This window comes from Amblyraja radiata, chromosome 2, assembly GCF_010909765.2.
Source record: "Amblyraja radiata isolate CabotCenter1 chromosome 2, sAmbRad1.1.pri, whole genome shotgun sequence".
In the NCBI taxonomy this organism is placed as follows: domain Eukaryota; kingdom Metazoa; phylum Chordata; class Chondrichthyes; order Rajiformes; family Rajidae; genus Amblyraja; species Amblyraja radiata.
Window position 1 is genome coordinate 73,272,516 of NC_045957.1, and position 27,067 is coordinate 73,299,582.

General features: G+C 40.5%; 1 protein-coding gene across 2 annotated transcripts in view; it reads right to left on the bottom strand.

Moving 5' to 3' along the window:
- The window catches only part of LOC116990886 (cadherin-20-like), a 207,641-nt gene extending 182,743 nt beyond the window's left edge, over nt 1-24,898 (bottom strand). The window contains exon 1 of one of the 2 annotated variants that reach the window (XM_033049008.1): nt 24,461-24,898. The gene's annotated coding sequence lies outside the window, so the exon portion shown is untranslated. The remainder of the gene's footprint in view (nt 1-24,460) is intronic. The other variant, XM_033049001.1, reaches the window with a different exon arrangement.
- Between the last annotated feature and the right edge of the window lie 2,169 nt (nt 24,899-27,067).

A 27,067-nucleotide genomic window follows, 5' to 3' on the forward strand; every position in this document is an offset into this window, starting at 1 on the left:
TCTTGGGGGAGCCTCCTGCAGCCAACCTTGAAGGTACTGGAGGCAAATAAACATGGCATCTTAAGGGGTTGGACAGGCTAGATGCAGGAAGATTGTTCCCGATGTTGGGGAAGTCCAGAACAAGGGGTCACAGTTCAAGGATAAGAGGGAAGTCTTTTAGGACCGAGATGAGAAAAACATTTTTTGCACAGAGAGTGGTGAATCTGTGGAATTCTCTCCCACAGGTAGTTGAGGCCAGTTCATTGGCTATATTTAAGAGGGAGTATCCAAAAGACGTGGTCTACGTTTTTGGAACTATTACAAGCATAAGATGCAATAGTAACCTAAAAAAAAAAAAAAAAATAGATAAATAAAAGGTGCCGGGATCTGGCAACGGGGGGTAAAAAAAAACCAGACAACAAAAACAGACTTGGTTGGTAGTCCCCTTTCTGCGGAGTTTAATGTTATAATAGAGCGATTGTTTCTCCTTTCTTTTTCCTTCTTTTCTAGGGTCTACTTTCTTTCTTTACTTCCTTCTCTAACTTCTTTTCTAAGGGGCTTTCTTTTCTCAACACTCTCTTGCACCTTCACGACTCTTGCGCACTTTCTTTACTTCCTTTACTTCCATCTTTTTCTTAAAGCTCAAAAAATGAAGCGATACAATAAATGTATTAAGACATATGTGTTGTGTAGTATTGTAACTTACCGTACTTCTAATTAAAAAAAATAAAATAAAAATTAAAAAAAAAGATATTTAAGAGGGAGTTAAATGTGGCCCTTGTGGCTAAAGGGATCAGGGGGTATGGAGAGAAGGCAGGTACAGGATACTGAGTTGGATGATCAGCCATGATCATATTGAATGGCGGTGTAGGCTCGAAGGGCCGAATGGCCTACTCCTGCACCTATTTTCTATGTTTCTATAACCTCGGTACACCCTCTTACCGGCCGTTAGTCCTCATGTCTGGCGTCTCCAGCTCCCTCCTGGTACCAAAGGAAATGTTTCATCTTTCCCGCAATGGAAATATAGGGTAAATAAATTAGGGTTATTATTGGGTTATTTTTAATGGGTGTTTGGTTATCCACATAGACCTCTATGCAGAATGCCTGTTTCCATGCTAAATAACTCGCTCCATCGAACTTTGGAATGACTGTACGTGACCAGTTTAATGTAGTAAACCTGAAGTTATTGTCAGCGAATCAATGTTCTCCGCAAGTGGCTCTTTCTACAGCATCCTCCAAAGGGATCTAAATTTGAGCCTTGCTGTAAAATTGTGTGAAAATCTTGCCTTTGTTGTATGAGATCAAAGTCAATGTTTAATGGTGTACTAAGCCATAATTATTTCCTAGCAAACTATTTGACCTTGAGAAACTATTTTTAAACATGTTATTCCCTCAGATAAATATTTCAATATATAAAATATTTCAATTTATATGTTAATATATAAAATGGTAATTAAAATGTTCTCTTTCTATTCTAGTATGCTGTCCGTGAGATTTTTTTCTTAAGTACTCAGCCGGGTTGACATCTTGACAATTGCTGCATGCTAGGTTTACTTTTGAGGTGGTACAAGACATCCAGAAAAGTTTAAAAGGAAAATAATCCATATCACAGTGCTCATTATATCATTATGAGAAACGTTTTGACATCAATGTTGAGCGCCATCCATTTGCACCGTTATTTTGGAAACGCATAAAAGGTTCAGCTCACTTTCACCAATTATGCTTAATTTGTTCCCAGATTGCTTGCTGCTATGCAAATAAACATGGTGACGATATGTGCTGGCATTCCCACGCAAATACGAGCAAGCCAACAGTTGGGAGTAAATGAAGCACTCTTGATATGTTGGAGGAGATTTGGAATGCTCATCCAATGCAGCTCAAACCAGGTAGATATTACTGGTGCAAAAAACAAACTGCTGGAGGAACTCAGCGGGTCAGGCAGCATGTGTGGAAGCAATTGGATGGACAATGTTGCAGGTCGAAACCTGAGTCTGAGACCACTGATGACACAAGTAGATGTGAGAATGCTTCTGTTCTATAATTTAGTTTAGTTTAGAGATACAGCAAAGAAACAGGCGGTTTGGCCCAATAAATCTGTGCCGACCAGAAATCCCCACATATTAACACTATCCTACACATACTAGGAACAATTTACACATACACCAAGCCAATTATCCTACATATCTGTACGTCTTTGGAGTGTGGGAGGAAACTGAATCTCAGAGAAAACCCACATAGGCCATGGGGAGAACGTACAAACTCTGTACAGACAGCACCCAGATCAAACCCGGATCACCGGCGCTGGAAGCACTGTAAGGCAGCAACTTTACCGCTGTGTCACCTTGCCGCAACTATAATCTTGGCTACCCAAATCTGTCTATGGTAACATCAAATATTCTGGTGCTTAGCAATTCTTAGCAGTGGCATAATATCTATCTACGTGGCGTCAACTGCGACACAATCTCAAAATACAAATCTAACCTATTAGTCAAGTAGCCAATTGCAAAAGAAATAATGAACTGGCAAGTACTCCCATGGCTCAGTGTTATTGATTTGGCATTAATGACAAGCATAAAGAAACCTCCTGTCAATCAGAGAATCAAAATGGGTTCCAAGGAAGGAGTCTTAAACCTATCCAGAATTTGAGAAATGATTGGAATAAAGCTATTTAAAATTCATGACCAGAAGCTTCAAAAAATATCATTAGTGATATTATTACTAGGCTTCCTACAATTTTTCTAGTAAAACCTAATGGGGCAAAGCCTTTGCTGCAACCAAACAATCTATGTTAGAGAGGGGATGTAAAACAATCACTGCACAAGTATTATTACAAACAATGAATTTCACTTCTCTTTTTAAAAAACAATTTTGATTTTGAAATTCAATGCACTCTTTACAATGAGTTAATTTTGAACTGATTTATTTGAGGTCAATCAAAAGTTATTTTTAAAATGATCAATTAGACTTGGCTTTTGCCCAAGGTGCATGCACGTTGTTAAAGCAAACAGTATTTTACTTTAAATAAAAGATCAATATGACTTATTTCTTGCTTACAGCATAAACACTGAATCGGTTTAAATTGACTGAAAATGCTGAAACCCTTGGCAATACTATGGACATCCTAGTTTAATTCTTGACTAATATAGCTGGACTTAAAAAATAAGTGACGGTAGAAAAGTTTATATTTTGACGAAGGCATGATAATGCAAAAAGGGCTATTGCGGGGAGGGAGATCAGTTAAGAAGTTCTGGTGAGTTGTGTGTTGTTTGCAAATTGCATACTGAGTAGGGAAGAAACATTTGAAGGGAATGTTGGTTGGAGATAAGGCCACAGTACTGAATTCCAAATTTTCCAACCTGCATCTATCATCAACACCTTGAATTGTCTCACTCCATCATACAGTAAGTTACTGTAACGCACCATCAGTCAATGATGAGTATGAGAAGGAGACTCATGACAACAACAAATACATTACCTGCAAAATCAGCAAACTCACCCAACCCCGTGAAGTGCACAAAATCGTTGTGAAGAATGAGTAGACTGAAACTAGATTGATATTCTGTTTTGAAACATAATATCTCAAGTCATATCTGAATCAGATCTGTCTCAAAGCAGTGAGACCTAGTTTAAGAATCAACTCACCTCAATATAACCTGTTGCAAAAGATGCTTGGAACATTAATACAATGCAGGCTTCGTTTCCGTTTGAAAGTGCACCTCAGGTAGGAGAGGGAAAATCAAATCGCAATTCTACATTTGTTTTGGATAACTTATTTAAGTATTTCAATTTTGCTCCTTGAATTTCTATCCCATTTTGAATATTGTTTACCCATTATCTATGTTGGTTCCTAGTTTGTTAACTTGTACTAACTGGTCGTATCTTCCCAATTCACTTCTACAACTGCCCCACGTGGCCCAATTTATGTTATCAATGTATCTGGATTTCTATTAACTTTTCCTGCACAGTAACCCAACCAATAGCCCTCACATAAAGCTGTGAGAAGGCTGAAGAAAGAGGAGATTAAAAGTAAAATAGATGATGATAGAAAACAAAAGGGGTGGGCATGGAACCTAATGAACGATGTTCCTTAATCTTCCCAGTGCAACTTTGCGATTGATATCTCTTCCCCACAGTTCTTTGTTAAAATGGTGTGGTTTAAAAATTAATTGGGGCCTGGGAGAAGTTTGCCTAAAGTCCTCCATCTATTACACATTGTGGAGCTTTAAGCAAAGGTCCGGGACTGGAGTTGAGAGAAAGGGTGGGAGACAACTGCTCAGAGAGAACCAGATTGGGACCTCAGCCACAGGTTCCAGGTCAGATGAGGGACTCAACTGAGGTGGAATGAGACTGATGGGCTCAGTGCGGGGTGTATTCAGTAGTGTCTGGAGGATGGATTTGCTAAATAAATAATGGAGGGCACTTGACCAGGGTTCCCTGTCCAAGGCTAGGACTTGCTCAGGAATTACTTTCCTGAATAAGCATCTTAAGGAGTCCCTCACAATGAATGACATCATTCTCTGCATATCTGGTACATGATTCCGTTACTGATTCAATCACGTTCTGCCACCTGAACAACCTGGGCAAATTTCTGAAGCAATGTGTTTTAGTCTGAAAATTGTCGCAATCGCACCTTGCCTGGGAACCAATTGATTTAAAGATAAATAGCACTGAAGGGACAATGGTATATTCATGAATTTCTGAGTTGTTTCATTACATTGAAGGACAGTATTTGCATTTTACATTTTTGTGTGATTTACAGTGCAAGGAGTGCACAGTTTAACCTTTTAAAACATTCAATTGACATAAATGAATTAGATTTCCATTAATAATTAGCCCAGTTAATGCTTTTGGTGAAATCATGACACAGAACAAGGGAGATGTTGAGATGTTCCTCACTAGAGTAAAGCATGTGTCCCTATTGTGTCCTCGCCTCCTTGTGTTCAGTTCCAGTTACAGTATTTAATCGGGTCTAGATTGGTGCACTTGTGTACTACCATAGCTGATGCTTTCTCACATGTAAAAGACTCACAATCAAAAATGATCCTGGTCCCAGCACAATGATGCAATCACAAAGAAAGCTTATTGACACCTCAACCTCCTCAGAAAGTTGTCGAAAATCGGCATGTCAGAAATACTCAATGATTTTCTACATGTGTATGATAGAGAGCATACTGACTGGTTGCATCAAGGCTTGTTTTGGTAACTTGAATGTCCAAGAATGAAGGAGGTTGCAGAAAGTGGTGGACTTTGCCTGCTCCATCACAGGTACTGATCCCACTAATGATGGAATCGACAGGAAGTTCTGCCTTATGAAGGCAACTAATATCATCAAAGACCCACAACAGCTTGGCCATGCTCTCATCTTGCTGCTACCATCCTGATGCAGGTTAAGAGCTGTGACCTCCTGATTCAAGAACAGCTACTTCCTATCAACCATTAGTCTTCTAAACCACCCTACACAATCCTAAACACAGCCCTACCTGAACAACGATCTACCTTGAACACACAAGGAACTGCAGATGTTGATTTACAAAAAAAAGACACAAATTGCTGGAGTAACTCAGGCACCAACTCAGGCACCAACTCAGGTGGTGATCGGTGACATTTTGGGTTGAGACGCTTCTTCTGACTGAACTTTAGAGTACTGGTTTGCACAATTATGGTTTGGTTACCTAGTATTGTTGATAATTTATTGTATTATTGATTATTATACATTTACTTCTTGTGTTGAATTGATGGGCTTGTAAAGATGCAATTAAGCATTTCATTGTTACTGGTACATGTGGCAATTAAGCACTCTTGACTCTCTTAACCAGCGTTTCTCAACCGAGGTTCCCCGGAACACTAGGGTTCCGCGAGAGGTCACTAGGGGCTCCGAGAGAAATAGTGATAAATAGGTTACTCATGTGTAAATACATTTTTGAGTTATTGAGTTATTTTTGTGTTAGCAAAATCTCGTGATGTCAACAGGGTCTATGTCATCTGTTATATGATGTGTCACCAATTCATCGATATGCATTCCTCAGTAAATATAATTGTGTTTTGACCTTCAAGTATTACTGATGCGTTCCTTTGAGTAAAATTCACGGGAGAATTTATTAAAACTGTCTCATGCGGGTACAATTACCATTTGAACTTAAACGGGTAAAGGACGGTCATTAAGGTCTCCGGAGGTCAAGCACGGGCTTCCTGGCGTACAGGTACAGTCCCTCATTCACCCACGTTTTTAGTAATTTTTACCCATCATTTAGGGATGTTATATGCATTTTAAAAATTTAAGTATGTGTATGTTTATTTTTGTCAGTTTATCAAAAGTTTATTTATGTATGTTTTTGTTAGTTGTGAAAAGTTTATGTGTGTTGTTTTCTCTCTCTTTCTCTTTCTCTCTCTGTAAAATGGTGTGGTTTTAAAATTCATTGGGGCTGGGAGAAGTTTGCCTAAAGTTCAATGTGCGGTACACTAGTGACTGTTGTGGTTTGTTAACTTCAGTAATACCCACAACCCAATGCATGAGGCAACACTGAATAGGTCTCAGTGCACTCCTCCATCCATTACACATTGTGGAGCTTTAAGCAAAGGTCCGGGACTGGAGTTGAGGGAAAGGGTGGGAGACAACTGCTCAGAGAGAACCAGATTGGGACCTCAGCCACAGGTTCCAGGCCAGATGAGGTGCCTCAACTGAGGTGGAATGAGACTGATGGGCTCAGTGTGGGGTGTATTCAGTAGTGTCTAGAGCAGGGGTGGGGAACCTTTTCATGTTGGAATGCCGCATTAAGTTAGCTGTAATCTAATAAGGCCGCATCTAAGAAACTTCAATTAGATATACTTCAAAATGTACATTATTTTGTAAAAATAGCCCTCATGACTTACTTATGTTTTATTTGTGGTCGTCAGTCGGGGAGGATTATTTCATTGAATGTCCAAGAATGAAGGAGGTTGCAGAAAGTGGTGGACTTTGCCTGCTCCATCACAGGTACTGATCCCACTAGTGATGGAATCTACAGGAAGTTCTTTTACTCTTGGTATTTTAAATACGTTCATTTTAAGATTAAAATAAAAATAATAAAAGACGAACAAAAACATATTAATAAAAATAAAAGGTAGACAAAAATGCTGGAGAAACTCAGCGGGTGAGGCAGCATCTATGAAGCGAAGGAAATAGGCAGCAGACCTGAAGTAGGGTCTCGATCCGAAACGTCGCCTATTTCCTTCACTCCATAGATGCTCCCTCACCCGCTGAGTTTCTCCAGCATTTTTGTCTACTATCGATTTCCCTGCATCTGCAGTTCATTCTTAAATAAAAATAAAAGGATTTGTTCTACAATATTTGGATTCATTCAAAAGGCCGCACTTAATGGCCTAGAAGGCCGCAGGTTCCCCACCCCTGGTCTGGATTTACTAAATAAATAATGGAGGGCACTTGAACAGGGTTCCCTGTCCAAAGCTAGAACTTGCTCAGGGAGCTTTATGGTTCTAAGAATGCCCAGCAAAAGGTGCACCTCATCAGGTAATTAGCTGCCCAAAATCTGTAGGGTTAAACGTTATTAAATTATGAACCAATGCATGACACTTCTTTGTAACCCTGCTCTTCTTTGAAAGAAGCAGCTTCATTGGGTGTTTGAAAGTGACAATTACATATAGTTTGCCTTGTTTTATTGCAATATCGCAGCAAGCACAATAAGATTCACATTCTGTATGTGACAATAAAATAGCTTAATTCTTAATGGAAGAATTAGAAGCTTCAAAGTTGTAGCAGATTTTAGCTGTTACTTTCTTATGATGATCCACCACATCAATGTACATTTGGTCAAATCCTCCTCCAAGTTATTAATATAACATGCAAGCAAAGCTTTTCCTTATTAAAAATGATACTTTGTTCTTAAGTGATTTGTGTGGGCTATGCAATGATATTGTACTGTCAAGTTGCTGGCTGTCGCCTGTAAAACCGGCAACTGGAACGGCGACTGTCAGAGTGGAACACACACATATGCACACACACACATCGCTTCCTTCACCAGCCCATTATGCAGGCAGGGACAGGGCAAGCGGGGGGAGCACTGTCTGAGTAAAATTCACGGTGCAAAGCCAATGTGATTCAGACACACACCGTGATAAACAGGAAGGTTGGCGAAGTAATTAAGACGGCTAAAGCACAGTGTACGGTAAGTCCTTTAAAAGAGGTGGGGGGGGGGGAGGAGAGGGCAGGGAGAGGGGGAGAGGGGAGGGAGAGGGGGAAGAATGGGGGAGAAGGAGTGGAGCCAACTTTTAAGAAGCCAGAGATAAACGGCTGTGAAAATTTTGCGGCAACTATAATGAGGCTACTACTAGTTCACAAGATGCGGGAACTCCTCATGACCATTCCTCGGCAACCACACGCGAACACGTGGCGAGCATGTGGTGACTGCATAGTCTCCTGCAGTCGCCTAAGTGGGACAGGCCCATCAGTATTCTGACCCACAAACAGCAATCCCACTGCGACCGACTGAATTAATTGTAATAGCACAATGACACCTACTCAGGGGGTTGAACAGTTAATGATCTTCTACATTTTTCTCTGAAGATCCTGATAAAGTGAAATAAAATATGGGGCAGCAGAGTGGGGCAGCGGTAGAGTTGCTAACTTACAGCACCAGAGACCCCAGTTTGATACTGACATCGGGTGTTGTCTGTGCGGAGCTTTCGCGGATAGGTTTTCTCCAGGTGCTCCGGTTTCCTCCCACATTCCCTAGATGTGCAGATTTGTAGGTTAATTAGGTTCTGTTAATTATCCCTACTGGGTGCGAAAGAGCTAATGTCTGGATGATCATTGGTCAGTGTGGACTCGGTGGCCGGAAGAGCCTGTTGCCAAACTATATCTCTAAATTAAATTAAAATATTGGCACAATCCAAATCATAGAACTCTGAGTTGCAAACCCTATCAGTTGTGATAAAATATTTACATCGGTTCACTTCATTGTTTGAGTGGCATTGAAAAATTGGAGGACTTGCTTTTCTAAATGCCCCTCAAGCCATACAGGATGTTTGTGCTTTTGTTTCTCTTTTAATTTATGCCCATTCAAATTTTCCTCTACAGGCAATGAAATAACATTGGATAAGATTCCAAGGACAGTTTACAAACTCCTAACATGATACTGGGAAAAACATTTTTTTTCCTTGGGTGATTATCTTCAGCTTACCTTTCAAAACTTAAAACTTAGGATACAGAAGCATTTTTAGGCTGCGAGGCAGAGCCTCATCTGCCGTTCAATAAGAACAAGGCTGATCCGTTAGCTAACATCCCCTTTGTGGCTGCATCGCCTCCACTATTATTCCTTTGGACCTAAAACTCCAATCCTTGAATATACTTAATGACTGCCTATCTATTGCCCTACGAAGGATTTGCATCCCTGAAGATATAAAAAACATTCTGCTCATCTCAATCCTCTTTGTATGCAGAAGGCACTCACATGCAGAATATTGTTTGTGTAATGGACAAGTTTATTTGGTAATCTAGAAATCTCATCAGTTTAAAATACATGGATTAAATGAGTCTTGACCCGAAACATTGCCTATTGGATGCTGCCTCACCCACTGAGTTTCTCCAGCATTTTTGTCTATCTTTGATTTTCCCGCATCTGCAGTTCCATCTTAAACACCCCCCCCCCCCCCCCTCATCAACATGGTTTATAATTATCTATTATTCGCAGTATGGAAGGATGTAATTAGAAAGCCTACCTAGGAGATCGACAAGGATATTGTCTGAACTGGAGAAAAAATGGAGAGACTTGAAACAAATAAGGCTATATTAGACTTTACTTTAGATTTTAGAGAAACAGTGCAGAAACCATTCTTGCCATAGAGGGAGTACAGAGAAGGTTCACCAGACTGATTCCTGGGATGGCAGGACTCTCATATGAAGAAAGACTGGATAGACTTGGCTTGTACTCGCTAGAATTTAAAAGATTGAGGGGGGATCTTATAGAAACTTACAAAATTCTTAAGGGGTTGGACAGGCTAGATGCAGGAAGATTATTCCCGATGTTGGGGAAGTCAAGAACAAGGGGTCACAGTTTAAGGATAAGAGGGAGGCCCAAGATGAGAAAACCATTTTTTACACAGAGTGGTGAATCTCTGGAACTCTCTGCCACAGAAGGTAGTTGAGGCCAGTTCATTAGCTATATTTAAGAGGGAGTTAGATGTGGCCCTTGTGGCTAAAGGGATCAGGGAGTATGGAGAGAAGGCAGGCACAGGCTGCTGAGTGGATGATCAGCCATGATCATATTGAATGGCGGTGCAGGCTCGAAGGGCCGAATGGCCTACTTCTGCACCTATTTTCTATGTTTCTATGAAACAGGCCCTTTGGCCCACTGAGTCCATGCTGACCACAATCACCCCGTACACTTACCGACACACACTGGGATCAATTTTACAACTTACCAAAGCCAATTAACCGACGAACCTGTACATCATTTAGTGTGGGAGGAAACTGGGGCACCCTGAGAAAACCCATGCAGTCACAGGGAGAATGTACAAACTCCAAGCAGAAAATACACCTTTAGTCAGGATTAAGTCAAGAGAGTTTATTGTCATGTATCCCAGATAGGACAATGAAATTCCTGCTTGCTGCAGCACAACAGAATATTGTAAGCATAAATACAGAACAGTTCAGTGTGTCTATACAACATGGACCATTTATATTTACATATAAATAAACAGATAAAGTGCAATAGGCTGTTATAGTTCAGAGTTAGTTTGATGTCGTGTTTAATAGTCTGATGGCTGTGGGGAAGAAGCTGTTCCTGAACCTGGATGTACCCGATTTCAGGTTCCTGTACCTTCTACCTGATGACAGCGGAGAGATGAGTGTGTGGCCAGGATGGTGTGGGTCCTTGATGATGTTGGCAGCCTTTTTGAGGCAGCGACTGCGATAGTTCCCTTCGATGGTGGGGAGGTCAGAGCCGATGATGGACTGGGCAGTGGTCACAACTTTCTGCATTCTTTTCCGCTCCTGGACGCTCAAGTTGCCGAACCAAGCCACGATGCAAACAGTCAGCATGCTCTCTGCTCTGCACCTGTAGAAGTTCGAGAGAGTCCTCCTTGACATACCGACTCTCCGTAATCTTCTCAGGAAGTTGATGCTGATGTGCTTTCTTTATAATTGCATCAGTGTGCTGGGACCAGAAAAGATCTTCGGAAATATGCACGCCCAGGAATTTGAATTTCTTGACCCTTTCCACCATCAGCCCGTTGATATAGACGGGATTGTATAAACCCGTGTCTCTGGCACTGTAAGGCAGCAACTGTACTGCCGCACCACAGTGCTGCCCCAATAAGAAGAAGTTATCTGGGATGTTTCACATTATGAGCTTAGATAGAGTGACTATTAAAGACCTTTACCAGAGAAATCAATAACTTGTGGACATAGATTTATGATTATTGGAAAGAGGACTTCAGAGTAATTAAGACCTTTATTGCTAGTTGCCTGTAATGTTACTGGAGGCAGATTCATCATAACACTTAAAATAATACCCAAATAAACATCAGATGTTCTGTAACCTACTGGTCCTGGTACTGAGAGCTGGGGGAAAGGATAGGATAAAATAACTGTTTTGTTTCCTGTGGTGCCTTCCATGCTGCCTACCTGCATCGTGCACACAGTCATCATCATACTTTTCACGTATAACAGGTAAAATAATGGATCTTCCAAATAATTGTGAATGTATGAATTTAATGATTATGCTCAATATTTCTCAAGCTCGTGGTCAGAATAAACACAATGGTAATATTTATGATGGTGAGCTGTCTGTTTTTTTTTTACAGTGAGAAGAAATCAATGGAGAAGTGCAGGAAGCCAAATAAATTAAGCTTTCCAAAGACCTGAGTTTCCAGGAGTTTCTGCACTATTTAATTTACTTTAGTTGCATTAAGTTTATTATTGTCATATGTACCGAGGTACAGTGAAATGCATCGGGTGTAACATCAACATGACATATCTAATATGATTATATATGATTAGACAGGTGATGCTAGCATCAAGTTTACTCAATGATTTACATTACCCAGTTCATTCATGATAGATTATTACATTCTCTGCTTCATCAATGTTTTTCCTTTTGGTAGTTGGGGCTTCATTTTGGTCAAAGTTAACGCCATAGATGTCATCCATTGTAAATATAACTTAGCTTTTGTATTAAATTTATGAGATCTCTATTATTCAACAGACTTTAAATATGGTGAGATTGGTTATATGCTTGTCAAATATATGAGGTTGCTTGAAAAATACATTTCTCCATCTTTGTAAATCAAAATGTAGGATGATTTATTTTAGGAATGGAGAAAATCGTAACTGTGCCCCAGATGGTTGAATCTTGCTAAGGAACAACTCCGGTGACAGTAATGTGAGGAGTGGAGCAGGGAGAAAGGGAAATTAATAACTGCATCCTACTTCTTATCTTTATATATCCAGGGAATGGATATGCAGTCTAGACTGATAGTGAATGAGAGATGTGAGTTCAAATTACAATTTGACAATTTGACAATACATTTTGAGTAAAAGACTAGTGCAGGTAAAGGTGCCCATCAAAGTACCAAATAGTTTTACCAAGATTTACCAATTGGTGATCTTGAGGAAAAGAGTTTTGCTGCATTGCCTCATCTGTTATGTGTGTGACTCTGGACACGCAACGGTATGGCTGATTCTTAACTATTTCAGAACTGATCTGGTTCAATATCTTAAAATATAAACCATTTACCACTCAGAGATCTAGGGTTCAAAAAGTGGCTGGTGGCAGACTTCAAGTTCAAGTGAGTTTATTGTCATGTGTCCCTGATAGGACAACAAAATTCTTCCTTTGCTTCAGCACACAGAACATAGTAGGCATTTACTACAAAACAGATCAATGTGTCCATATACCGTAATATAATATATACACACATGAATAAATAAAATGATAAAGTGCAAATAACAGATAATTGGTTATTAATAATCAAAGTTTTGTCCGAGCCAGGTTTAATAGCCTGATGGCTGTGGGGAAGTAGCTATTCCTGAACCTGGTTGTTGCAGTCTTCAGGCTCCTGTACCTTCTACCTGAAGGTAGCAGGGAGATGAGTGTGTGGCCAGGATGTTGTGGGTCTTTGATGATACTGCCATCCTTTTTGAGGCAGCAACTACGATAAATCCCCTCGATGGAAGGAAGGTCAGAGCCGATGATGGACTGGGCAGTGTTTACTACTTTTTGTAGTCTTTTCGTCTCCAGGGCGCTCAGGTTGCCGAACAAAGCCACAGCATGCTCTCTACTGTGGACCTGTGGAAGTTAGAGAGAATCCTCCTTGACAAACCGACTCTCCGTAATCTTCTCAGGAAGTAGAGGCGCTGATGAGCTTTCTTGATAATTGCATTAGTGTTCTCGGACCAGGAAAGATCTTCAGAGATGTGCACGCCCAGGAATTTGAAGCTCTTGACCCTTTCAACCATCGACCCGTTGATATAAACGGGACTGTGGGTCCCCATTCTACTCCTTCCAAAGTCCACAATCAGTTCCTTGGTTTTGCTGGTGTTGAGGGCCAGGTTATTGCGCTGGCACCATATGGACAGTTGCTCGATCTCACTTCTATACTCGGACTCATCCCCATCAGTGATACATCCCACAACAGTAGTGTCGTCAGCGAACTTGATGATGGAGTTCGCACTGTGACTGGCTACGCAGTCATGGGTATAGAGTGAGTACAGCAGGGGGCTAAGCACACAGCCTTGAGGTGCTCCCGTGCTGATTGTTATCGAGGCTGACACATTTCCACCAATACGAACAGACTGTGGTCTGTGAATGAGGAAGTCGAGGATCCAATTGCAGAGGGATGCGCAGAGACCCAGTTCTGCGAGTTTGGTGACCAGCTTGGAGGGGATGATTGGGTTAAATGCCGAGTTGTAATCGATGAATAACAGCCTGACATATGAGTTTTTATTGTGCAAGTGGTCCAGAGCGGAGTGGATGGCCAGCGAGATCGCATCCACCGTTGATCTGTTGTGGTTATTTTTTAAATGTTATAATTTAATCAAACTGGGCCTTTGGGAGCTTAAAGATTTGAGAATTTTCCTACTCCATATTTTCTTACATCTAATCTTAAAATGATTGGAGAATTCTACATCCTTCCTCACCTTTGATTGGTCTTTTCTACTTGCCCCTCTAAAGCAGCGATAGAGAGAAAATGTATAGAAATGTTTAATTGTGGAGTGAGAGCACCGCTCTTCCTCACACAATGCCAATTAGAACCAATTAATTGGAATGTGCTGCTTGTACACCGCACTATAAATAATATGACATCCAATGGTAAATTATCTTAATGCAAAGCATGGCTTTAATCAGTGAGACATAAATCACTATTTGAATTTCCATCAATCAAAAGGCAATCATTTCATTATTAGAGGTAATCACTTTTTTACTAGTCAACATAAAAAAAGGTGATTTAGTTATTTAATTATTTTTGGCATGCGGCTGGAGATGGCGCTTACGATGCGTGGAATAAAAGTCATATATTCATAAACCCAAGAATTAGTTAGCCTTTCAACAAACAGATAGCTGCATGTTTGATGTGTGTGGATGAAACACCTTTAGTAATACAACCTTCCTCTTTGAACTTGCTCTCAGATGAAATATAAAACAGATTAGCCTGCGTTTGACTGTATGAATTTCTATCATTAAATTGCAATTTACTTAGTTTTGTATTGTCATTTTATCAAAGCAAGCATTCCTATGCTCTCTTCAGCTGTGAACGCAATATTCATATGATTATCACAGTGTGAAGCGGACTATTTTTTTTCTTTAATTTCATATTTTTCAAAAGATATTTTCTGTCCTTTATTTTATCTCCTATTGCATATTTCAATTGCATTTCCAATTGAAAATGCAGCCAAGGTGACATTGATTGTTTAGCATTGTCAACATCAAAGCTATCAAAGTAATTTATACTATAAAACTTCTCTTCTTTTGTAAGCTTTTGTGAGAACATAATGCAAAAACCTGACCCTTGAAAGCAGGTTAATCATTCAGCATCTTGTGCCAAATCCACCATTATCTGCTCTTTTACCACAGCACCACTCTCCTGAACAAATCCCATAAGTTGCTTCCTCTCATTTCCAATCTATCAATTTGTTTTTAATAATATTCTCAGCGACTGAGCAACTGTAGTTCTCTTGGGTGGAATATTCAAAATATTCCAGAAATTGTCCTGAATGGCTGACTCTTTATTTTGAGGCAGTAAACCCTGATTCTCGACAATGCAGCCTGGGCCACATAATCCTGCATCTTCCCAGTCCAAAGCCCACAACAATTGTATGTTTCAATTGGATCATCTTTCAAAGAGTATAGGCAAGAGACACAAGTGTTTCAAACAAAAAAAACAAAATCTTGGAGGAGTTCAGGCAGCATCTGAAGTGGGATTGGACAGTGATGTTTCAGGTGGGGGAACCCTCCTTCAAACTGATCTAAGACTCATCTGAGCATTGGGTGACTTACTGACTATATCCCTCCTCATATATCATACACTACTTCTCTTTATTGCACCATCCACTGCAAGTATATCCTTTCCAGGGTAGTTGTGTAAGAAGGAACTGCAGATGCTGGTTGAAACCGAAGATAGACACAAAAAGCTAGAGTAACTCAGCAGGACAAGCAGCATCTCTGGAGAGAAGGAATGGGTGACGTTCAGGAGATGCTGCCTGTCTCGCTGAGTTACTCCAGCTTTTTTTTTGTCTATCTTGGGTAGTTGTTCTTGGGATTAAAAAAAAATAATTCAGTGAATGAAGGCCATCCTTAATTGCCCATGAAGGGAACAGTGTTTGTTTGTTCATCCACTTCAAAAGGAAATTGCTTTCACTTTCACTTTCACTGAAGAAAAGTTCCTTCTTTTTTAAATTAGCTGCCTTATGAAACTTTGTCAATATTATTGCTAAACTAATATAATTAACAACATTATTTTTTACAACAATCTTATAGCTTCCTGGTCAACATTACCATGGCCTGCCTTTCATCCTAAATGTATTTAATCGACTGAATTTAAATGTCCAGTTACTATGTGTAGATTGGTTACTCCACACTAACCAATTGTAGTACTTTATTTTTAGAAGCTCTGCCTACTACACGGTTTATATTATAATAACCCAGCTCATGCTATTAGTCTATTTGTAGCTACACAGCTATAACAACTTGCTGAAGTGTACCTGAACTCCCGGTGGCTCAGCACTTCAACTCCCCCTCCCATTCCCAATCCGACCTCTCTGTCCTGGGTCTCCTCCATTGCCAGAGTGAGCAACTGTGGAAATTGGAGGAACAGCACCTCATATTCCGTCTGGGGACCTTGCGTCCGTATGGCATTAACATTGAATTCTCCCAATTTTGCTAGCCCTTGCTGTCTCCTCCCCTTCCTTAACCCTCTAGCTGTCTCCTCCCATCCTCCCATCCGCCCGCCCTCGGGCTCCTCCTCCTCCTCCCCTTTTCCTTCTTTCTCCCCCCCCCCCCCACCCCCCATCAGTCTGAAGAAGGGTTTCGGCCCGAAACGTCGCCTATTTCCTTCACTCCATAGATGCTGCTGCACCCGCTGAGTTTCACCAGCAATTTTGTGTACCTTTAATAAAACTCTGTTGTACCATGTTTGTGAGAATGACTGGGTCGTTTACTAGGACTAAAATTGTCTAGATTATTAGTCTGGCCCCTGGTTTACTCGTCCACATTGTCTTATCTTAACCAAACTCGGTCTTTTAAAAAAAGTTGTGAATTTAGCAGGAGTACTCTTCAGAGGGAACCTTCCTAACTACAATTGCAATGATCTGGCACATTTGTTAACCCTTCTTTTTCCTACATGCAACCATTATAATTAGGTTTGTTAAAGTTCTTGAATGGAACACTCAGTTTCAAAAAAATAACTAAAATTAAATGCAAGATGTTAGTTTCTGAGTAAGAAATGGGCCAAGAAAATAGTGATTAGCTTCAGGCAAAATGCAATCGCTTTCTGCAAATTCATCATTTTCATTGTAATTACTTGGTAAAAAGTTCAGAATGAAACAATGCATGAAACTTTCTTTGACTCATGTGTTGATGTGCCAATGCCTATTCCACAAGCACGATCAAGTATGTAATCAAATGTACTTGTTTAATAAAAGCTGGGTTGAATGGTAAAGAGATTTCATTATAGATTGAAACCATCCAGTCTATAGTAAGATGCACACACCCTCTCAGCTGGTCTGGCAAAGAATTACTGGTAAGTGTAGCATGGTACAAAGAGACCATTTTGCCTTTTTTTGGACATATAGCAACAAAATGCTACCATCATAGCAACCTCACTTTAACAGAATAATTCTGCGTCATTAAAGCAGTGATTAAAGACGCTTCCATCAACTACGTGGGCTCTGTCTCAACAGGGGTGGTTTTCTTGGGAAAGTCAATTGAACTAATTAGTGGTATGCATCAATGAGGCGATGTTTGATGCATGCCTCTCTGAGCACCATGTAAATCACATAATATTTCACCTATTTACCCATCCATCCTAAGCATTATGCCCACTAATCATTATTCCCTCTGATGAACACAAATCAGGAAGCAGTATTGTACTTATTTTGAAGTTGAAGATGTGTTTCACAGATCGGGGATTTAACTTATTCACTCACAGTTGCCTTTATTTCTGAGAAAGGACAATCCGCTGGTTGTAAGTACGTACCTGTTTGCTTTTATGTGTCCACTATATTCATCAGAAAGCCTGGTGTGTCAACAATAACAGAAACAATTTGCAGTAGGATACCTCAATTGATCACATATGCTGTTTCCAAGGTGATTCGTGGAAGTATAATCACAGAAACATTGATCTCAAGTCAAAGGAGTGATTTGGAAATTTGGTCAAGGAGGTGTGTTTTGCAAAGGGTCTAAAAGCATGACAGATGAGCTAGGATCCATCTTTGACACAATTTAGGCTTCTAAAACACATTACCATTTGGCTCTCAATAACAGCAGAACATTTTCTCCAGAAACATGCATTGAATGGAAGATAGTCATGCTCAAATTATGCACATCAATCAGTGATTGGTACCTCATTCATATTGTACAAGCACTCGCACCAAATAGACTGCAAGACTTCAGAAATTTGTGTCACCATCATTTTCTTAAAGAGAATTAGGATCAAGCAATAAATACTGCCCCTGCCAGCAGTGCTCAGATTCTGTGATTGAATAGGACAACAAACAAAGTAGTCAACAGGCTTAGGATAGACACAAATGCTGGAGTAACTCAGCGGGACAGGCAGCATCGCTGGAGAGATGGAATGTGTAACGTCCAGAGATGCTAGCTGTCCCACTGAGTTACTCCAACACTTAGTATCTATCTTCAATTTAAACCAGCATCTGCAGTTCCTTCCTACATACTAGTCATCAGGCTTGATTGATACATTAATTGAAAGATACAGCATGGAAACAAGCCCTTTATCCCACCAATTCCACACTGACCATTGTAGAACCTGCTCACACTAGCCCCATGTTATCTCACATTCATTCTTTCACCATTCATTCATTAGAAGCAATTTACAGAGGCCGACTAAGCTACAAATCCATGCATTTTGGGGATGTGGGAGGAAACCGGACCACCTGAAGAAAACCCACAAAGTCACGGGGAGAATGTGCAAACTCCACTTAGATAACACTCAGGATTGAACCTGGGTCTCTGGCTCTGTGAGGCAACATATCTACCAGCTGTGCCACTGTGCTGCAGTGACAGGGGAATTATCCAATCATGTCCATCCTGGATCAGAAAGCATTGTCACAATTCAGAGTTAACTTCATCAGAAAACTGATTTCCTATTTCCTAGCCAGGTGTGAAAGATCTGGACAACTTCCCTGTGTGCAATTTACACCTACAGTTTTGCTCAAAATTACATTCAGTACTGAATAAGACCTCGTTCCATTGATGCATCTTCTGCATCAGGACCTTAAGCTGCCTGGTTCACAATATGATACAATATGATAGAACTTTATTTATCTCAGGAGGGAAACTGATTTGCCAACAGTCATAAAACACAAAATACATGAAACAACATACATGCATGAAATGCGCTGCAAGACAGTTTTCAGCAAATACAATTTCAAACAGCACAGAAGGTCATTTGGCTTACACTGCCCGTACCAGCTCTCTGAAAAAATTATTCCCATACCTCTGTCCTTGCATCATTCTCCTCCAATTATTTCCTTAATCAACAATAGATCCAATTTATCTTCGAAAGTCAGTACTAATTCTGCTTCCACCACTGTTTTGGGCAACAGGTTCTGGATCGTAACAGTCTGATGGATGAAATAATTTTGCCCTATCAAAACCCGATCATATGCCAAATCTGTGTCTTCAAGTTACTAAACCCCTGCCAATGAAAGATATACTCAATCCACTCCACTAACACTCCTTATCATTTCATCACATCCACTAAATTTCCTCTTAACCTTCTCTCTGCTCAAAAAAGAGAATCCCAGCTTTCTTAGCTTCATGCAACTAAAACACTTCAACCCTATGGCATACTCCACCACACCCTTTCCAAGACTGTGATGTTTTTGATGTGCCCATCTTCATTTAACCCTTTAGCAGAAAGTTCTTTATGAGACATTGCCTTCCCCACTCTCCTGCCGATTGATCTACAGACTTACAATTCTGGTCATGAGCCAGTCTGCAAATGGGCAACATAGACCCAAGAGATCCCAAGCGTTAGTCTAACCTAGCCAGAGTGGTCATTTTATTTTAGAAGTGTAAAATATTATTTTAAAGAAATAAAAGGATTTGTCATGAATCCCATGAAATATTCAAAACACATTTCAGGTTGCTAACAAGGGGACTTTCCAGCAAAGCTCTTTCCTGTCCATTTTTGAAACTATGCATAGTTGGAAAGATCAAAATAAATATTCAAAACTGCACATTTTGGATGATCCATCAAGCCAGAGTAGTACACATCAAACCACTATTATACAGGTGGAGAGTATAGGTTTCCTTTCTGCTTTGATTTGCCTAAAATCATGATTTTTGACCATGCTGCCTGGAATAGGAGTGAATCAAGTCTCTTGGACTGAAGGAAAACCCAGAGGGAATGTCTTTTGGAATGAGCTTTAGACTATTTTGGGGCAACAGACTTTCTGTCAGAATCTTCGATACTAACTTAAACATTGATTAATCCCCAATGTGCATTCACATTCACTACAATCTCTATTGACAATCAGAGACAACGGAACCAATTAGCATCTGAAATGCCTTAATTTACTGCCATGCAAATTCTTCAATGCTTCTGTGTTCTCGATTTAAAAGAAGGTTGACAGAAAATGAAGGTATTTATTCACAGCAAGGAAAAAAGTATGCTTTCTATTGCCTGTCATCGTAACTAGTTGCAAATAAATCTTTAAGCATTCAAAAATTCTGCAGCTCAAGTATTAACATATTTATTCCTCCTACCTGTGCTCATGAATCTACATTGGGTCCCTGTTTTCAAAGCCTAACTTTGAAAATTCTTAACCTTGCTTTCAAATCAATCCATGGCCTTGCCTCACCCCTTCTCTCTAATCTTCTCTGACTGCTGTCTGAGATAACTGTATACCTCATTTGTATTACTCAACAGAGGCAAGAGACAAATCATATATGTTTAATTACCATATGTACCGACAAGGGAACGATGATATTCTTACTTGCTGCAGCTTAATAGGCGTATAAACGCAGTAACATACAGATGGATATATAATAATCAATGTTACAATTAATTAATAATCATAATACTAGGTAACCATAATAGTGCAAAAAATAGTCCATAGTTCAAGCAAAGGCTCAGTTCATGATCGATCATAGTTGCTGAGAATAGTATGGTGTTGTGTTCAAGAGCCAGGAGGTTTCTTGGAAGTAGCTGTTCTTGAAATTTAACCCACAATGCCTATGCTGCCTGTTGTCTCTATCTATACTAATTTCATTTATCCATAGTCGCTTATGCCTTGGCAAGTCAAGCACTAGTCTAGATGCTTTATAAATGTCATGAGAAAATCTGCCTCCACCACCTCTTCAGGCAGTGCATTCCAAACTCCAAGCCACTTCTATGTGAAAATAATTCCCCTCAGGTCCCTTCTAAATCTTCCACCTCTCACTCTAAACTAACGCTCTCTTGTTCTAGATATATCCACCATGGGATAAAAGATTTTTCCTACCCATCCTATCAGCCCCCCTCGTAATGTTATAGATCTCTAACAGGTCACTCGCTTAAACTACTTCCTTATGTCTCCTACATAATTTTGTATTGTATCAAATCTTTCCCATGTAATAAATTGGGTTGTTTGTACTGCATTGAAGTTGGCATACAAATGGAATTTGTGTTGGGCTCACAAATGCGTGGGTTCTGGTCTCTGCTCACTGGATGAAACTCCTTTGGAAAGGATAAGTTGAGAAACAAGCAGAGATGAACATTGGACGTCATGATCCAACAAATCCTCTATGTTCTGGAGCAGCAAGGGTGAACCCTCACACTGGGCATGAAAGCACGTATGTTTTTGATTATGAGGGAGGCAGAAAGGATGGATAGGAAACATCTTTTGTCCATCAGTGGGTGTATCTAGCACAAGACAGCATTAGTTTAACTGAATTATGAACATAAAAACATTTTTCTAAATTCTCATCATTTTACCAGAAATACCAAAAAAATATATTTTTCAAGCATATTTACGATGCCGTACAATGCATTCACAGTCCACAATTTCAAAGACTGAATATCTAAGCTTTAGTGGTTGAGCTTTTTCGGAACAAGTCACGGCTTAACAGATTGATAAGTGCTTCTTAAAAATAAATCCCCGATACTGGCAAACAGCATCAGTTTACACCATCTGACCTACAGGGGATATTTCAGATTTTTTTAGGAGGGTGAAGATTAAAAAAATGACTGATCCATCAATCTGCCATAGAGGCAGTAAACCAATGGAGGCCCATCCAGAATGTGAGAATGGGAAAATTGCCCTCTTCAGATAGATGTTGCCAGTCTGTGGAGAAATGAAATAATCCAAAGTGGAGGGACTCTGGCACTTGCTGAATAGGCCTGCAGTGTTCAATTGTAGTGTTCAGCCATCCCTAAATGTCCAATGTATTTGGGTCTCTCAAATACTCCAGTTGGTTGGTTAAAGAATGGGATTGGTGATGGTCTAATGGGCAAATAGCCTGATGCCTTCACTGGGCAATGATGCATTCCGTGGAAAGGAACAGATGAGCAGGAGAGAATAATTGCCTATACTGGCTTTGCATGCATGTCTACACATGAGCACTTATAGGGCTTGTCCGAAAAAATAATAAAAACATGATAACCAACTGGCGATATTTCTTGTATCAAAGAAATTAATACACATTAGCTATCGTCAAAACATTTCAAATTATTTCATTATATGAATTTAAATAGCATGAGGATACAGGCACAGAGACAAGACATAGGATACGAGCTAGGGTCTAAACTCTAGGAATGTGCATAGTTATATACATAGAACAGTTATATACATAGATAAAAGCCATATTTTTGTATATTTAATTACAAGCCCATGCACACACAAATCTGCACACATATAGTGTGTACAAAATATACATACAGATATACATCCATGTAATATACAGCACACACAGAGACAACATTTGATCAAAGAGGGTGAGTTGAGTAACAAAGTAATTTAGTATGTGTAGAAAAGAACTGCAGATGCTGGTTTACACCAAAGATAAACACAAAAATATGGAGTAACTCAATGGATCAGGCAGCATCTCTGGAGAAAAGGAAGAGGTGAAGTTTCGGGTCGAGACTCGACGTCTCGACCCAAAACGTCAGGTATTCCTTTTTTCTAAGGTAATTTAGTAATTCAGTTCAGGGGTGATTTGATTTGACATAACTGCCTCATTCTTAGTTCATGTAAATATTACAGTAAAATAGAAAAGACACATATTGCAACACTTCTCAATTTTTCTCCTTTCTCAATAATACACAAAAATAATTAAATGCCAAAAGCAGATCTAGAGTAATGACCACTTGTTTCACCAGTACATCAACCAAATGAACTGACCCAGGGAGTCAGTTCTGATCTGGCACAAAATGTCTCAACACACTTGTGAAAGAAATGTACCTGAGCTAAAGTGACCATACTATACAACCATGAAGGACACACAGTGCTGGGAAAACTCCACAGGTAAGGCAGCAACCCTGGAGAACATGGATAGGTGACGTTTCGAGTCCAACCCCTTTCCCAGAGATGCTGCGTGTCCCGCTGAATTACTCCAGCATTTTGTGTCTTTCATCCCCCTTCTTCAGGTCTCGACCTCAAAAGTCACCTATCCATGTTCTCCAGGGATGATGCCTTATACCCACCGAGTTACTCCAACACTTTGTGTCATTTTGTGTATTCATCAGCATCTGCAGTTCCTTGCTTCTAAACTATACAACTGTATCGTGACAGGCGAAGTTCTTGATTTAGCCCATATGCACTGGTTAAAAACAATAAAGCACCACATGTCAAAGCCACAATGTCCAAATAGCACGGATTTGGTCAGTTTCGTAAATGACTTAGAGCTAACTCTGCTCCTGCAGATTCGCATGGAAGAAACTTCAAACTGGCTCCCGATTCCTGAAGAAATCAAGTTCACGCTTAAGATTGATCGCTTTGAACAGCCAGCATACACTCAAAGGAGTTGAACAGAATTTTAAACTGACGATCATCTACCTAATTGAAATGACCGTTGGTCCCTGCCGAGACAATACGAGCATTTTTTTAAAATTCCGATAGTCACTTGCTTAAAAAATGTAACAACTTGAGATGGAACAAAGGCCCTACAGCGCAGCATTTAAGTGCTGGGGCTTTATTTTCCTATCCCGGTCCTGCAATTAATTCTAGTCACACGTTTAACAGTGAAATCTTTATCCAGTCGAGAAATACAGTCGTTGGCAGGGACTGCCATTCTCAAAGGAGAGGAAAAACAAGAATAAAAAGTGGCCTTTTGGCTTCTGTTGCTGTCAGCTGCCTGGCTCACTGTGCACCATTGCTAGTAACCAGGCCCCTTCCTCCGACCTTATTCTGCACAATTTCAGCCTCCAAAGCAGGAAGATTTCTCCCGGGACGTTTAAAAAAAAATAGTCGGTGCCCTTGCACTATAAACGGCACCTTCATTTGTCTGGATTAATATTTTGCAGTCGAAGTCAACACATATTAATCATAATTGAAGTTTCCTTTAGAACAGGCGGGCAACAAGTAAAGAGGGCTGTGTTACGTGACATCCATACCAAGAGCAGGAAGGAAGACTGCTATCAGCAGAAAGTAATACAAACGTTGTAACGGACCGGACGTTAATAAAAATACTACCCACACCTCATGTCTGTCCTTCTTCACTGACGACCGATTGCTACTCCAGTTAAATATGCAAAAACATGTTTGCTTTGTCCACAACAACAGTGAAAGGTGTCACCACCTAAATAATGTAATAAAATGCCACATTACCTCGCAGTCCTGTCAACGCGTCAATTTTCACACCTCGAAACCTTCCCCAGCCTCGCTGCCCCCCTGCAGTTTAATAAATAAGCACTCTTCAGAAAAGTTGCGCCGAAAGCTCTTCGGAGAAAATGCAAGCTTTTGTTGACGAGCGATGCCTCAGAATATGCAGGCGAGAAACTTTTTCTACGTGGCTTTTGCTTGTCGAAAGTCTTGCAGCCTCCCCGCTCGCTCTCTTCCTTATTGCACGCTTCTCTCTCAGCACCAGTGGTACTCACTCTCCGCCTCATGAATATTCCGACAGGGCGAATGCAGTGGAACTAAATTGAATTAGCCAATTGGTGCCAAGATTTGCACCATCTCGCCCCGGGGAGTTGCCCGCTTCCACGGGCTGGTGAATGCGGTGACTGTGCATCTGCCACCCCGCGGTGTCCGCGCTGCACCTTTCGCTAGACCTCACCACCGACCAGAGATGTCGTGAGACGTGCGAGCGTTGTAATTCAACACATCCCTCCAGATCAAAAAGGGGAGATCAAAACAGGGTGTAGGCTTCACTTTCCCCTTGCAAGCTCCAATAAAGCAAATAATTTAACCCTGTTAAATCTGCAGTCGTTTCAAGTGATATCAAACTGAGAATATATGGATTGGTGCACCAATTCCCGGGCACGGCAGATGCGTTTGAGTTCATTCCCAGTTTAAATTAATATTTATTATGTGGTACACGAGGCTCGTTATTCATTAACTTACGGCTTTGAGAGGGTTGGCGCAAGTTTCATAAGTAAGAATTCACTGCCTTCAATAATGCATCCCGCTTGTTACACTTCCGCGATCTTATAATTAAATAACTTGGAATGCTTTTGCGTTTGTTTGTTTCTTTGCTTTGGCCGGGTGGTGTCATTTGTATGAATGGATTCATAATGGCAATTATGTCATTCAAAATGTCTGTTTATTAGTATGACCACTTTATCAGTATGTCGCCAACTCTTCCAGTTTTATTGTTGACTGACCGAACTAATCTGCGGCGGTAACTTTGGGACCTGACTTGGGGATGGGGGGCGATCTTGCCTGGAAAAGGCATGCTTAACCTGTGTTCTCCAAGTATACCACAGGATTGTCAAGCAGTGTTGTCAAGCCGTTTATTCAGTTACAATGTCTAGGGTGATAACCTTTCCAAATATTTACATTTTCCATGTCAGCTAATTATAATTTTAAACAAGCACATCCACTTTACTGCATGGGTCCGTGCCCGAAATAGTCACTAAATATTCAAGCAAATTTCATTAGCTTGTCAATAATGTTATAAACTCCGAGAAATCACACCAATGTTCTTGTCTCCCCATCTCCCCGTGCCCCTCCATCTCACCTGCGTCTCTTTCCTTTAGTATGCTCCTGCCTATTTGGCCAATATATTGATCATCTGCTCAAACATGTAGCACTTCCTCATATGTTGTTTGTTAAAGCTTCTCTGAAAGTCTTAAGATATTTTTGCCAGGTTAAAAGCCCTATATTTTAATGCAAGTTGTCATATTTGGTGAAACAAAAATAAAACAGAATATGTAAAACAGATGCTAAAAGAGATGTGGAGATTAAGTTTTTTTTTTAACAGCCCGAACAGCTGCCAGGGGTAGTAGCGAAGGCAGATACCATAGTGGCATTTAAAAGGCTTTTAGAAACATAGAAACATAGAAAATAGGTGCAGGAGTAGGCCATTCGGCCCTTCGAGCCTGCACCGCCATTCAATATGATCATGGCTGATCATCCAACTCAGTATCCCATCCTTGCCTTCTCTCCATACCCCCTGATCCCTTTAGCCACAAGGGCCACATCTAACTCCCTCTTAAATATAGCCAATGAACTGGCCTCAACTACCTTCTGTGGCAGAGAATTCCACAGATTCACCACTCTCTGTGTAAAAAATGATTTTCTCATCTCGGTCCTAAAAGACTTCCCTCTTATTCTTAAACTGTGACCCCTAGTTCTGGACGTCCCCAACATTGGGAAGAATCTTCCTGCATCTAGCCTGTCCAACCCCTTAAGAATTTTGTAAGTTTCTATAAGATCCCCCCTCAATCTTCTAAATTTTAGCGTGTACAAGCCGAGTCTATCCAGTCTTTATTCATATGAAAGTCCTGCCATCCCAGGAATCAGCCTGGTGAACCTTCTCTGTACTCTCTCTATGGCAAGAATGTCTTTCCTCAGATTAGGAGACCAAAACTGTACGCAATACTCCAGGCTTGGTCTCACCAAGACCCTGTACACCAAGACAGACACATGACCATGCAGAGAATGGAGGGATATGGATCACGTGCAGATAGACGAGTTTAACTTTACTTTATGTTCAGCATGGACATTGTGGACCAAAGGGCCTGTTCCTGTGTTGTGTTGTTCTATGTTCTTTATCTAGCAGTGGTGGAAGCAGCTGCCAGGAGAGAAACAGCGAGTGTGTATTCATTTCATGGCTAATCACATTGCTCACCAAAAATCGTCCATGTTTTTCTTAAGAGACACCTCACTGCTGAGTGCTGAGGCCAAGCACCTGCTCTCAGACCTCATACATCCTTGATCAACACCCCACAGATGAACACCAGGCCATTATCTCCCAGACTGTCTCTGACT